Source organism: Rhyacophila brunnea, unplaced genomic scaffold (assembly GCF_057557595.1).
Source record: "Rhyacophila brunnea isolate RB1 unplaced genomic scaffold, BYU_Rbru_1.0 scaffold_23, whole genome shotgun sequence".
Taxonomy (NCBI): Eukaryota; Metazoa; Arthropoda; class Insecta; order Trichoptera; family Rhyacophilidae; genus Rhyacophila; species Rhyacophila brunnea.
The window spans coordinates 18,735,031-18,751,602 of NW_028232893.1; the positions used below are offsets into that span (position 1 = coordinate 18,735,031).

A 16,572-nucleotide genomic window follows, 5' to 3' on the forward strand; every position below is an offset into this window, starting at 1 on the left:
TATTACAGTACCTATTGACAATGTGTATACTCGTATCTTATCCATTAAATATTAAAAAATGCATCAATGATTTTTAATTTTTTTTCGCTCATTTTAATGTGTGTCCATGGTCATGTATTATACATTATTATCCACAGAAATTCACAAAAATCTGTTGACAATTTGTTAGAATTATTTATTGTCATTCAGTCAGGGTTAGACTAGTTATCTTAAGGGCCTTGGCTTCTTATACTGGTACAATTGGTACCAAGATACAGAATCTCATTTTTTAATTTCAATTATCTAAATTAATTGACCTCTTGTCTACCCGTACAAAAACGTCTGTCAAACCTTCATGTAGTCGAATCTGTCATTACGACCTGGTTTTTATGAGGGATAATTATTTAGTAATTGGCCAATCCGTGGTGTTACACGGTGAGAGAAGATATTTATTTTCATCGTAGCATCCCTATATCGGGTTAGGTTATGTTAGGTTACCAAAGGCGGCAATTTCAACCGAAGGGTTGGTCTATTAAGTGAAAAATTACTTGGATAATTAATTGATTAAGTTAAAGAACACATCATCTAATTCTAAGTTAACAGTCAGCATTTCTAGAGAATGTACAGAATAGCTAGAATTACGCGCCCACCAAAAAACAATAATAGTGAATCTATACAGGTACACACGTCTGCATAAAGCGATATTCTCGGGTCAGAAAAACGTGCCTAAAATTATAAACATGGCCATTTAACCGGCGATGTTACTTCTTCTTTAACCATATACAGACCTCAAAGCATATGGACACCACGCGGCGACTCTAAGAAACCATGTCTTTTTGCATCTTCACAGGTCATGCCAGCATCATTTCGTTCCACCGTATACACTCTGTGGATGGTATTTAATGGAATTCGGTTAGCTTGAGGAACAGAATAGCGATGTTTAAATTCTCTTGAGGTATCCAAGTTCAACGTCGTCTCCTCACTGACATCATGATAAGAAGCTGCATGCCCCCTCTCTCTCATCTAATAGCTACCTACTTATAAAGTTATACTACCGAAAACCCAATATTTACCACAAACAGAGCCTTCGTAAGGTGCCATGACTCGCTACTGTAAAGCAGCACCATTAGAATGCAAGTGTAGAATAGGCCGCATTTTGTGTCACATCACAAAAGTAAATTCCACGGCATTATAATACTTTTTTCATAGCACCAACGACACAAGAAGACTTCCGTTGGTATCTATAATATGCACCACCTAAGACATATACATATACAGAAAATAAAACGCAACTATGTGTGTTCCTCTTGAGGTAATTTTATTTTTAAAAAACCCTTTTCTAAGGAGTCAAGGAAAATATGTTTTAAAAAGGGCAACTACTCAGCACTTAACGAACCGATCACGATGCATTCCAGGAACACGCACAAGGTCCTAGCATAATTCTATAATACTTGCAATCTTCCCACGAAGTCCTGAGAAAATATATCGTGCCACACGCAATATTAATATCAAGGAAAATTGGCCCTAATATTGTTTGGAGCATTCATGAGAGCACCTTAATCTCTCAGAAGTTTAACTACTCGTAGATCGATAACACAGTGTACTTTCATGCCAGAAACGTATTTTATGATACATAATAATATATTCCAGTGGTTATTAAACCTTTTCATTCATTCATTATCATCATTATTACAACCGAACATGGCTCTTGGCTCTTCTATCTATCGCGAACTCCCTACACTCCTTTAACCTAAGGGATGATTTTCTACAGTTTATAACCTTAGGAGTCTAGATCAGTCCGATGGCCTAATCGATAGAATCGCCCCAAACAGAACTGGAAATGGAACCGAAACCAAATCCAAGAACCCTAAAATCCCCTTAAATGGTTTGCAACGGAACATGTCCCACCAATGATTCAATTCAAATTCAAATATATTTTACATTTATAATATGTAAATTACTTATGTAATGAACTTAAAAAATTTAATTTAAGATGTTTAACAAATAAATATTTAACAGTATTAACAATATTTATACGAAAAGAGTAAATAGGAAAGTAAACAGAAACATAATAAAAAATAATACTTAAGGTATTTTAAGAGTTATATAAAATAACGTCCGTCTAAACTCACCTCACGCAAATGGAATATATTAATATCCGAAGCAATTTCGTTTACCACAGTTACTGCTCTCCCAATTGGCATTAGCAATGGCAGGCTAGTTCTGTACCTTGCAAACATTTGTTTTACATAACACCTAATTTGTAGTTTTCAAATTATTAGAATTAAATATCCACATAACTAGGTACGTATTTATTTGTTATTTTAATGTACCGGAACGGTTTAAACCATTCTTTAAGCTATTAAATTATATTAAAATCTTAAAAAGATGCAAATTTCTTGCAAATTAGTTTTTTTTATAATACGTTGGAGTAGGCAGATTATGCGTTGCCAGTAAGACAGTAAGTAACAGACCAGTAACCAGACAGTAAAATTAGGACAGAAATTGCAAATAGTTTATACCTAGTTCAACTTTCATAATGAATTTCGTTCACGTGATTTTTTCCATCTTCAAAATCAACGCTTCTACGTCACTAAAGTCGCCGGTGGATACTTGCAACAGTTGCAACTGACAATAATATGTTGACAAATTAGTAAAAAATAATATTGACAGTTTTTAGTAGTCAAGTGGGTAATTAATATTTTTTACAATGCTACAAACAGGTAACAGGACGAATAATAGTTTATTAAACACTTCCGTAAGAAAGCTTAAAAGGACAGTCACTTACACTACTATAGTAAAGTATGTACAGTGTAGGTATTCATTAAAAGACAACAATGTTAATAATTGAAATAAATACATTTTCTTTTTAACATACAAATAATAAATTATATATACATAACACTGAATAATAATAGATTGTATAACTTCCCGTCTCAATGTAGTTACAGTATCTGAAACTGATAAACTACATTGATAATATCTTTTAATGAATTTTTTTAATCACATAACAACTTGACCATGAAAATTCAGCAGGTATTTTTGTCTTGTACTAGCCTACATATTATTTCAAACGCGACCTTTATTTTACTCACATAATAATAAAATATGTTGATTTATTTTTAATATATATTTTTTAATTAATATCATGAGGAGTGTTCGGTTCACCTGTCATACTAAAATATAATTAAATTTCATCAGAATACTTTTATGTCGACCCTTTTGTTATTTTAATAGTGAGTGTGTAATATAACTCACATTGGCCGAGCAGTTACGCGTTAGGCCTTTAATGTCTAGCAAATTCACATGTTGTTTTTCAATTAGTGTTTTGAGTAAGAGGTTGACCTAGTGGCTAACATACATTTCTCGTAAAAACAAAAATCTCATAATACAAACCTCTACCCTGTGGAGGCCCATATGAACCTATTAGGATCGGATATGATCAAAAAAATGACTCACATTAACCGACCAGTTACGCATCGAATCTATAATGTCGTGGGTCTCCGGCTCGAATCAAGGGTCTGGCAAATTCACATGTGTTTGGATCCAGAGTTAGGATCGGATAGCAAGTAGCTAACTTCCATTTCTCGTGAAAAAAATCTGCTAATACAACCTTCACTATGTGGAGGTCCTAATTATCTTCTTAGATGGTTTAAAATATACTTAATGGGTCTCTGCAGAGTGAAGTTCATTTTTTAATTATTTTAATGAGAAATGGTTGTTGGTTAGCCATTCATTTTGCTCGTTGGGGATTTACCCTGAGCACTGACGATTTTTAATGAAGTAGTCAAGGCAATGGCTTTGTTGAAAAATACACAAATCTTAAATGGATACGTACCTTTTTACACCATCTGAAAGCAAACAAAAAATAAAAAAAACCTGGTAACACTGTTATATCCAATACCGGCTTATCGAATAGGTAAAATTTTCAAATACAGAAAATATTTTTTCATAGTTACCAACTCAATCATACTAATTAATGTTCTAGAATCGATTTCAAAATATTGTTTCTCATACAATACATAATTTATATACGGAGTATTTACTTCTGTTTAGTAGTATGTAGATATATTTTTAAAAATTTAATATTAGTTTAATCAACTGCCCCTTTTGATAGATTGGCGCTGTTAAATAATAATGTTAATACATTCCAATGTTTCTTGTAATGGCGTCATTTTATTCGGAACTGAAATCAATTAACATGAGGAATTACCAAAATTGTTGACAGGTAGAATTTATATCAATAAATCAACAAAATTTTGTTTTAAAATAAAATATTTACCTCAATAAATATTCATGCGGTGCATAATAATTTATAACCAAAAACAATTCATAAATAATTAAACTATTTTTTCGATAGTTAGAACGCATCATATTTGAAAAAATCTTGACACTTCTTGCTATTATTGGTACCTTGATTCAAAGCACAAAACTCAGCGCTTCCGATGCACGACTACTAAGTAGATAGGTAAGTACTTAATTTTGTTTGTAATTAAGTAGAGCGCAACTGGCTAAATTGATAAAGCATATTGACCGAAATCCGATAGGCGCGGGTTCGACATATTTTACATTTTTTTTTTCTAATAGGTATATTGTATCGTTCTGAGGTATTAACGAATTATGTATGTTCAATAAAGGACGTCACATTCTTAGATATTGTGAATTATTCGTTGAATAATAAAAATAGTTTATCATAATATCAATATTTTGTATTCTACAAGTTTTGACAGAAATTCCAGAATGATTTTTAATATGAACTGAAAAGCTTGGATTTTTGAAACAATGAATAATATGTAAGTATCATTTATTGGACATACACAATTGGGATCAAACTCAAAAACATACCCAACAGACAAATTCTAGAAACAAAAATATATAGTCTAAGAAAAATATACTTAACGGAACTTGAATCCACGTCTATCGCAAATCGGGCAGTCCGGTGGATGCAAGTGGAGGGGGGGGGGGGTAGGGGAGGTATTCATCGAGCAGTGAATCGACCCGGCTGATGATGAATATATAATAGGTTCCAGCAAAAGATTTATAGAATTCTCGAAAGTTGATTTATAAAAACGAATGGACATATTAGTATAGATAAAAAATATGAATCATTGATTGAATATTTCCGATTGAAATACAGCTGGAAATTTTCCTTTGAATTATACAAATTAGTCAGTGAATAATATAATAGATACATCTTTTACTTTTTACTTATGTCTATAATTATTTTTAAGAATATCTTTGTATTATTTTTCGGCTCCCTTTTAACCATAATAATAATAATAATAGACCTGCTGATAATATTGTGGAAGTATTATGAGTATTGCATAAGTCAAAGGTTTTTGCTTACATTTTTAATGCGGCTTTGCTAATTATTTATCATTAACCCTCTTACGACTTTGTCACTTTAATTTTCGGGGCATTTTTATTTCTAAGCATATTCTGTTAAATAGTAAAGTTAAAAGCTGGAAAAATTTGTTCATGTCCAGTCGAGCTACATATTAACAGAAATTCAGCATGGCGCTGATAGATTGATTAAAATTAACCTATTCAACATAATTCAATAAATATCCAATTGTTTTCATTTGTTTCATCGATTTTAGTAAATTATCTGGCTGTTAGGTATTACTTATATTGTCTTTTATTTTAATTAATAATACATTGTATTTCAAAAAGAATTGGCCGTTCACAATGTTTACACCTCAGAGTAATGGTTTACAGTGTTTACACCATTAAAGTCAAATGAATAATCAAAATGGCCGCTATTAACCCTAGGTAGTATATTTTATCACCATTTTAAATGAAATGGAAATGTCATTATATATATATAATAATTATATCAAGAGGGATTAATGATTAATATTATCATTTTAAATACAATAATTTGATGGTGATTCCAGAAACGTTTTAGTAGGTGGTTTAATTATTAGAAGCTATGGAAAAATTAATATTCTAAATAAGCCTTGAAAAATGGCGACATAAACAAGATACCTGTCTGTTTTGTATGTATGGTGTAGGTTCTTTATTAGCGATATTTTTAATTGATCATCTAAGTATAAAAATGTTTTACATCTGTAACGCAAGGCAATGCAAGATCTCAACTTTTGATATTGTGTTAAGTATATGTATTTTATAATAATATAATGGAGAGATAGAGCCAGAGATCCAACTACGAAGCCTTCTGAATGATGCCCGACCAGAAGCTGCAAAGGCATGGTTGAGAAGAGTCTAGCTGTGCACATCTTTCGTACGGCACGACAGACGACAAATAATTAAATATTTATTTCATATGTACTTTGTTTAACAATTAGAAAATCTCTACCCTAATAAAACCATGGAGTTTGTTGTTATTAAATACATACATCTAATAATAATTAGAATATCCTAATGACGTTTTGCTTAGTGCAAGGAAAATTTATGAGACACGAGGTGTCAGCGTTTACCTTAATAGTACACGTTAAAAATTTACAAATACTTACTTGCAAAAATAATCATGATTAGTACGTACTTACCAAATTAAAAGAACCCACAATATTGTAAGTTTAAAGTAAGCACCGTCAATTTTAGGGTTAGTAGTTAGTTTTTATATTAATGTAACTAATACACAATATAAATAATCATTTAATAAGCCGAGGCTATAATTTATTGGTGTTTTGACCTACACAAAATCACGACTACAGGTCATTATTTCATTTTCAAACATCCGAATAGTTTTTGCAGCATCATGTTAACTGCAAATTCGTAGTTTTTATTTTATTTGCAACGTGTAGTTGGCAAAAGTATTCGCCATTTGGGTATGTAGTAATTTTAACAATATATTATTATGTTTTTTGGCAGTACTTTAATAAGTAGGTAGGTGTTACTTGCATTTGTGTTTATTATAATAAGTCTGAATATTTGATCTGTCTTTGTTCTCAATCTAATATTATTTCTTGAGTCAAACTTCTCGATAATTCATAATAATTAATATAGATTCGATTGTCTTTATTATTGTACAGGAGTTATGGGATTTCTCTCCAATGCAGTGAATATATCCTTGTCAGACATCTTCAGTTGATCTTCTTTATTAAATTTGACACTGATACGATAGCTGCCGTCTTGCACCTGTAGTATCTATTCTTTAGTTACTAGATACTAATTTGTAATTATTAAAACTTTTATTGTGCTGAAGATTATTCAGAAATAATAAAAACACAGAACTAGTGTGAATTATTAATGACGTTTAATGATGGAATCAAAAGAAACAAGTGACAAAGCGACTCACTTGTTTCAAAAGAATGAAAATAATAAAACGTAAAAGCATAACTCATTTGTTTTTTTAAATCAAATGAAAATGCAGTAAACTGCATTACCGCCCGAGCTTTCATTTATTATTTTCGCCAATTGATGTCACGATACACCTTGCCATACTCTCATAATATGGTACATCCTCATAGGTTTATTATAATAATGTCTGATATTTTTAGTGTTCTTTAATTTATTTTGTAGTTGGCAAATCTTGGTTTTGTAACTACTTTTTCAGAAGGTTTTTTTTTAATTCTCGCGAAACCCCTGAGATGAGACTGTCATTGGAAATAACTATTTAGTTGTGATTATATTGAGATGCATGTCGCGTACTATCACGGCGACAAATTTAGTCTGTGGTTTCGTCATTTTGTAGAATATTTTGAATGAACACGATCACTGTAAATTCAATGATGGAGTAACCTAGTAACGAGTCTCTGTAAATTTAATAATATTTTGAACATAACCTAACATGCAGATCATAGATAATAGACAACATTGTTATAGAAAATACATAGTGCCAACCGCCAAAAACAAAAAACACCCATGTAGAAAATGATAAAAAAAACGTTCATTGAGTCATGCAGGTGTCGATGCAGTGCAGTACAATGTGAGGTGACCTCATTCTTGTTCTGGTGATTTCGGCAGATTTTGCTAACTGACAATATTTGTTTAAAGGTTCAAAATGTACTACGGGATAGGAGCATCAGTCTGATAATATTTTTAACACCAAGAAAAACGACATCACATACTTATTTCCCGCAGCGCAGCTTACTGTGATGTCACGTGATAGTACGCGACATGAACCTTAATATATTTCGCGCTTTATAGATAAATCCATAGAAAGATTACGCAAATTCGCATTACGTTAATTTTCAATGGTTTTTTTTAATATGTTGTACTTACAATATAGTTAATCTCGTGTTTTAAACCACCAATTGTTACTTATCAATCGATCTTTAAATGAATGTATTATAATCAAGGACACTTGTTATTTTATTACATTTATAATATTGCATATCGAAATCGTTGATTATATCATTGGATAAAATAACCACATGACATACGAACCAAACTTGTTCATTAGTAAACTTGTCACTTAATCGCATTACCGTTTGTTTTTTGTCCGCATATCAAATTTAAAAAAAACTTATCTAATATAATATCATTATTTGATAATGTTTTACGTCATATATTTTGTAGGTAACACACCCATAGCCCCCACATCTTGAAGTGGGCACCCAGGCCAAGATGTATGGCGCCCCCCCCCTACCTATCGCTAAGATAAGGGCATTGTAATTTAAAACAGTAGTGTTCCTCAAATGGTGTCCGCGGAACCCCAGATTTAAGGTTATTCTGTGAATTTTTAGTGATTTTAAAATAAATTTATTTATTGCGTTGTCGGCACTGATCGCCACCTACGTTTGTGGTACTAGCCAAATATCATACAACCCTTCACCATATTAGATACATAGCCGTTTTGTAAGTCAGGAAATACACTTAAAATAAAATTCTATAATTACGTGAATTATCAGTTTATTCCTATATCAATCGACAATATATTACATCAAATTGCATCGCATAGCCACATATTTTAAAATGTTCTTTTTTTACTATTAAATGTGTGGTGTGTTTTGTTCTCACTTAACTAGTCGACCCGTCATGCCCGGAATAATAAAAAAACGACACGGTATTAAAACAGCACACGTCATAATTATTATCTAGGAAATGGTATGCGTTTTGAAAAATACCACTTCCTGTAAATCATTATAGAATGGAGAAAGAACTCCTGGAATAAGGAGTGCATTGAGAAGTGCTAAATATGCATCTTAAATTTAAAGAGGTTCAAAAACTAAGAGAAACACAACGCGGTATGTAGAGATGCATGTTAAGCATAACACTCAGGGATCGAAAAATAAATAAATGCTAAAAATGGTAAATTTTGAAACAAAGCTTTTTTTATTAATTCTATTCGTAATTATTAGGCAGTTTTGTATTAGATTTTGTTAACTTTATTATTACATGTTTTAATATTGTCTTAACTTAAACTCATGTAAACTCAAAATAGGTACTCTTAAGACCTCAGTCTTGTATTACTGCTCCCGAAACATTCGCAGTCATAAAAAATACTGATTCTTCATAACCAAACGTAGGGCCTAGTGATACTCTCGAGTAATGGTCACTCTGAATCTGTAGTCCAGCTATAAATACCGGTGCTAACATACGAGTTATTGCGACTGTATTATCAAATGCTAGTGAAGATTAGGATCGTTAGTGTCCGTTTATGTCGTCCGCGTTGTCTTGTTACGTTCGAATATTATAACAAATATTGAATTCCTCAGATGGTTGCATTAATTCATGAATTCGACTGACACACGCTTTGTGTGTCACCGAATACCGAAAGCTGTTCAACAGCCAAGTCATACAGGTTACGATCCTGAATCATGAGGTCCTGACGAAGAACGAGAAGTCATATTCCATACACCTAGGTACACAGTTTGTCTTTTTTTCGTTCCGTTGTGTGTGATCCTGTATATATTAATAATTAATAGGACAGTATACTGCGCTCACTCCATTAAACTAACCGTTCGGGTTCTTTCTTATTGATAAATTAAAATCAATAAAATCCATCTCTTCAAACAGATGTCACATCAGTTTAAAAAATTGACATCTCATAGTTGGACCACTTTTAATTTCACCATATTCATTCTTCCGAGCACAGCGACTCTTTGCGGTTGAAAAAAAAACTCACGTGTATATCATGATCACTCATGTTATTCTTAATATTATTGTTACAGTACGTAGCAAGTTTAAATAACCAGTGACGTCCCGTGGGGGTAGGCAGATTGAGCGTCACTTGGGGGCGGCATTTACTCGAAGGGCGGCAAATCGAAGAGAATCATCTCGTATATATATAGATATAAATATTTACCTAAACTTAGTAATAATGAAAATATCTTTCCATTTAAAAAATCAGCTCACTGGTTGGAAACAAAATGTATTAATTAATGTTAAAGGTAAATTGGTGTCAATTAATAAAAGGTGTAATTTTTTTGTCAGGTTCGCAATGTGTAAAAAGCCACTGTACATGGTGCTGATGGAAACCGATAAAATACCAAGATGGCGGTGAATTATTGAATATATTTAAGACGGTACTTCAGTGAAACGGCAAATAATTTTTAACTAAAGGTGCGACGAAATTCGACTCGCTGGCAATCGGAGAGCGAATGTCGAGCTGTGAACACGTCAATTTGTTTCGTGATGGTGACGGGGGTATTAATTCTTAAATCGTGTAAAGATTACCAAAAAAGTTACCCATTTACTTGAAAAAGAAAACATGTCGATGAATATATTATTATTGTTACTAATAGAACATTAGATGGACGCATGTCGGATTTATATGACAAACTATATTTCGTTCGGCACGCGTCATTTGCACAATCCGCTCATCGCCTAGCCACGATTTTTAGACCATGCCTCAACTGAGGTATAATAGCCTTAATACAATCGACCAAGAGTTCTTGATGGAATGTTAATTTTAATTGTAATTGATTTAAATCTTGTTCTATTCCATTTGAGTCGTATTATTATGATCCGAGTTTCGCTTTTCGACATCTTCTGGCACTATGGGCACTCACTGTGTGCATTTGTCTAAGTCGGTGTGAATTTACAATTGGTGAGTACACGCACTGGACAATCGAATTACTTTTATGATACTATTAACATAAGGAGTGATATACGTACGACAGAGTGTTTAGATTTACCCTTTTTGCGAACCTATTCATTGCTAAAACGTACGTACGATTGGCAGAAAAGCCTACATTTGCAGAAGTTTCTGCTAATCTAATAATAAGTATGATTATATACAAATTACTACTAAATGCATACTAAATAGTCAGTGGTATACTTTCAAATCAATAAAGCGAACATAATTATTAATAGTCGAAAACATTAATTAAACTAATCATTGTCACTATAATAAAATTAATAACAGTTTTGTGACAGGTACATATTATTATCATAAATTTAAATGAAATTGTAACATAAACCTCTTACTATATACTTAACAGATTAGTTTAGTAACATCCAAGGACATAAACGACATTTTTAATCGTTAATAAAAGTGCATTGACTTATTGAAAACGTCAAAGCTATTTGACCATGGTGATAACCAGAAACGTATAAAAAAAAAATAAAGCGATCAATTACGAAACGTTAACTCGTAGATAGTTATTGTTAATTGAAATCAATGTTAACAGGTTTAACCCAACAGTTACTGAAGTTAACAGGAAGAGAGCTAAATGTGTATTGAAGTAAGTAGTTTTTTTTTTTATATATTATTATGATACTTTTCTTCTTCGACATTATTATCAATTTTAGACGAGAGGCGGTTTATTATGAAAGAAAAGATCACTTAACTATGCGCTTATATGCATATTGTCTACTCGTTGTCCAGTGAGTAAGACATTGGGTTCTCATTCGTGGGCTCCGGGCTGGATCCTTTGAGACCATTCATAGACTGAAACCGTATGCGGCTTAGAACCGTGTGCCATACTAAACGTTTGATTTCTGTTCATGAAAATGTATGGTATAAACATAAACCAATGATTCCCAACGTGGGGCGTACGCCCCACCGGGGGGCAATTTGAATGTTTTGGGGGGCAAAAATGTCATCTTGAAAATCATATTTGAAGACGAATCATAACACAAGGATCGCACTAATTTCCTTCCTAGTTAAATTAAATAATTACAAGATAAAAAGAACTTTTTATATACAACGTTTTTAAATTTTCTGTTGAATCATATTATAAACTTGACTTGACTAGCTTAAACGATCAAAAAAAATTGTACTTGATAGAAATAATACTGAAATGTCATTTTGACATGTCATATTGATTTCCATGGTAACGCACCCATATATTAATAATTTAGTTGCTAGGACCCCAGACCCATAGCAACCAATAATGGTGTCGAAATAACTTTTCATACAAAACAGAATTAACTGAAAATGCATTAGCATCGTGTTCTGATATATTCTAAAAGTTTCAAATGTCTAGCTAGTCGGGAAGTTAGTTAAAAATCGATTGCAAGATTTGTACCGGACAAACGTTGTAAAATAGTATTGCCTATGTGCATTTTTTAATTAAAGCAATTCATTTTTTTCAGAATTAGTTAGGTAAGTATAAAATTTGTTGAATTTAGAGATGTTTGAAGCGTTGAAGTGGGACTTGACAGAAAAATAAGGTTGGATAAACGGATACGATCAGACGGCACACGGTTCTAAACCGCATACGGTTTCAGTCTATGGATGGCTTTTTATGTGATTTTTCCAAAGCCTTGGTATTTCTGACAGTTACGACCACGGATCCGCGTTGCAAATATTCTTTTACTAAAGAACCTATTGCAATTATGCATTTTTCACATGCAGTAAACTTTGGAACACGGGCCTGTTATAGTGTTAAAAATAAAATATTATATGACAGTGTTTCTTTTTGTTTTACAGTCCAAATCTCCATAATGATATACATATTATGAAGAATACCGACCAGAAACTTGCTTTAAGTGAACTTTGGTCCAATTATATAGCATATGGCACTACTTTTTATATTGGTATCTTGTTCAAACTTGTATTATATTATTTTTTCAACCGGAATAATCAGCTATGCGTTTATACATCTGAAATGGAAAACAAATGTGAAATGGGGGTTAACACAGCCTTCGCAGATATCTGGTCAATATTTCACGGTTTTAACTGGTCGTTTAAATTCACTTTTGACCACTCCTACGCTCGGCGTTCATTACCATTTTACACTGCGAATGCATTAAGAGCGATAAATTTGAATTTTCAATTGGTAAAGTAAACATTTCACATTAATAACCGGCCAGCTGTATTTTTTACATTAACTCCACCGTGTGCTTTTATCAATAACCGGATTATATTATTTTATAACAATTATTTATGCGTGAACCATTTTTATGGCTAAAGCGTCAATTACATTGAGCTTTTTTACGAGCTGATTATTGGCAAATTTATAATCTGCCTGTAAATTCGCCCAGTGTAATCATCGAATAAGCTAATAAGCAGGTTGTAAACACTCCACCGAGAAAAGTTGAAAGCCGGTCAACTTTTCACACTACACGCCGGCGTGTGGGCTTACTGCGTCTGCGCAGTAGAGCGATGGTGGTGGAAAAACGAACTACTCATTTTGAAATTTACCTTTTTGACGTTTATGGAAACATTGTTATGGAGCGTAGCGACCTCCCGGTAAGTTCCGTCAAAATCGCTCGCTGGCTTGTGGCTTATCAGCGAATGGAAAGTTTTGTGTGTAATCATCAAATCGCAGTAGCTGAACCGCCCGCTTTTAAATTCGCCAATAAACAGCTCGTAAAAAAGCTCAATGTAATTGACGCTTAAGTGTCAAAGTTTTGCGGAGCGAGGCGTGTGGTGTGAGTGCACACAATATTCACGCTGCACGCTCCGCACCGCAAAACACTGCCACTGAGGCCATACACTTAAGAGTTAAATATTAAATATTAATACTATTAAATATAAAATAATATATTAAATAATAAAACTAAATTTTAGTTTTATCTAGTTATTTAAATTAAATATTTTTAGATTCTGGGTACAGCTCTAGAGTGACAAATATCACGGCCACAGAACAGATTAAAAAATAGGCTATACTCCAATACACTACATTTTGAAGCAGGGTTTTGTATGTGTGAATGTCCTACGATTAGTATGGTGTAACAATATAATAATAACAATGTAAGTATTTTGTAGAAATTCATAATATGGTCTCAAAATGTAATTCTCCCTAGCGAATTTTATCTCAATTAATAAATCAAGCTAAATTTCATACTGAAGACAAAAATTGATTCTTTTTAATGAACTGCGACCAATGTTTCCCAGTATATCCTTGACATAGTAGGTACCTAATAAAAAAATCTTACATCACGATGAGTTTATCATTGTAATATTGTCAGCTGATTGTCCAATAGCTTCATCTAGCCCAGTGTTTCCTAAAGTGTTCTATGCCGTAACAACTTTGTAATAATAACTTGTAAATGAGCACCAGTAGTTATAGCTGCTGTCCATAGTTATACTCAAAATGCGGAATGCCTGGGTATGGGGAATATACCTGGAAGTTGTCGAGTTGAATAATGCTCCAACCATTTCCATTCGGATAGCGAGCTCTTTTTTCAAAATGCAATCTCTCTCAGTATGACACTCTCGATGTTTTCTCGTCGCTAATATGGGGGAAATCTAGATAAGGATAGCTGCTATTGCACAAAACGTTGTCTTTCTTCGCATTGATTTGAAAATCAACGCGAGATGAATAATAAAACAATAATTGTCATGCGCAGCCTATCGATTGTCTCTTGAATGCCCACGATGTCGAATAGTAGGTACAGCGTATGCCTCGGTTGGTGGAAACAATATCTCAAAAGGGGTACGCCTGTGTTACAAGTTCGTGAAACACTGGCCTAGCTGATGGTTATTGATTGAACTAATTCAACAGCAGATACGAGATACAAACTAATTATTGCTAATAAAACAATGCCGCGCTTTAAACGGCTGCATAGCTAACTATTTCGAAATAAATAGTAATTATAACCGCATTTTTTATTGTTGTATAGTGATATTATAAGTCATTTTGTTCATCAACAATAATTATAAACATTAAACGATCTTAACATTATGCGTTGATGGCTATTAGCGTTTGCATTTATCCATACAAATGTCATGCAATGCGAACATAAGAGTCAGCGCCCATTACGACAGTCAGCCCATGTCAGTCGCAGTCAACAGTTATAATTTTACAATATTTGTTAATTAATTTTCCAATACATTCAAATCTAACGATACCAATACAAATAACGAAGACATTATAATAGTCATGAAACTGAATTACAATGCAGTTGCATCATGTCTTATTTAATTGAAAGAAAATCACATAACATTGCTAACTATGTGGAAAACTCATAGAACATTTTAATATATATAATTCACATAAGCTCCCCAATACACCACATTTCGAAGCAGGGTTTTGTATATGTCCTATGAAAATGAAACACACATTATATACGTGCAATAGCGTTCATATTTTCATATTAATATTTTTTTATTCATAATAATATGTACATTCGTTTTTTATAAATAAACTAAATAAACGAGAATTCTATAGATCTTTTACTGAAACCTATTATACATTCATCATTATCATCAACCAGGGTCGATCCACTGCTTGATGAATACCTCCCCTAGCCTCCTCCACTTGCATCTACCGGACTTTATGAGTTCGTCTATCCGATAGATTCCAGGGAGTCCCTGTGCGCGTTTGGGTACCACTCGCAGAACAGCTGATTAATAAAAAATCAGATTGGCTATACCCAAATACACTACATTTTGAAGCAGGTTTTTGAATGTATGAGTGTCTTACGAAAATGAAGTATGTACACATTATAGACTTGCAATCGTGTGTTGCAACCTTCAATTGAATGAGCGTCAGAGAAATAACCAAGAGCAGTTGTCAGAAAGAAGGACAAACTTAGAATGACGTATTCTTGACACGTGTTTAAGTTTATCCCATATTCTTCCACACTCTATATCGGTTGCCTGTTACTCCACACCCGTTAGGTATTTCAATTCCCATTAATTATGTGTTCCCTGGGAAACCCAATACATGGATGAATGAAAGGGTATCTACATTCTTGTTAATTATATGGAACTTTATGCTGGCATGTATAATTTAGAAACGTGTCTAATGTAAAATAACAGAAAAAGATTGCCTAAAGATTTTTTGCCACTGGCAAGGAAAATGACTTATATATATAAAACTATTATTTCCACAAGTGATTATAATATTAATGAAACCATCCAAATGGGCAGAATTTATTATCAAACCTTCTAATTGCTTTGCAAAATGATCTCCAGTCAATGACATTAATATGAACGAAGCATCTGGAAAAAAATGACACTCACTTTTTTGTCGGGTCTGCCGAATGGCATAATCAGTTCTAACGCGATTACAATAAAGGTGATATTGCTATAAATTCCCGATGCGTGATATCGCATAATGGAAATTGCGTGACGTCTACCTATACATGTGCAAATATCGCTATGCGCGAATTTACTTGTCTATTAATAATGCCATTGTCTCCAGTACATAGATATAATATAACCTGCAGTAAGCGCGTATAACATAATTAATAAAATAACCATTTTTTTCAATACAAATTGCGAATTGTTCATCTAACATCGACTTCAAAATAATCTTTTTAGAATTGGAACTACGCATGTCAGGCTTA

General features: G+C 32.9%; 1 protein-coding gene across 2 annotated transcripts in view; it reads left to right on the forward strand.

Annotated features, from left to right (window-relative positions):
- Positions 1–16,572, forward strand: part of LOC147069631 (uncharacterized) — a 95,079-nt gene that overhangs the window by 61,537 nt on the left and 16,970 nt on the right. The gene's annotated exons all lie outside the window — the stretch shown is intronic.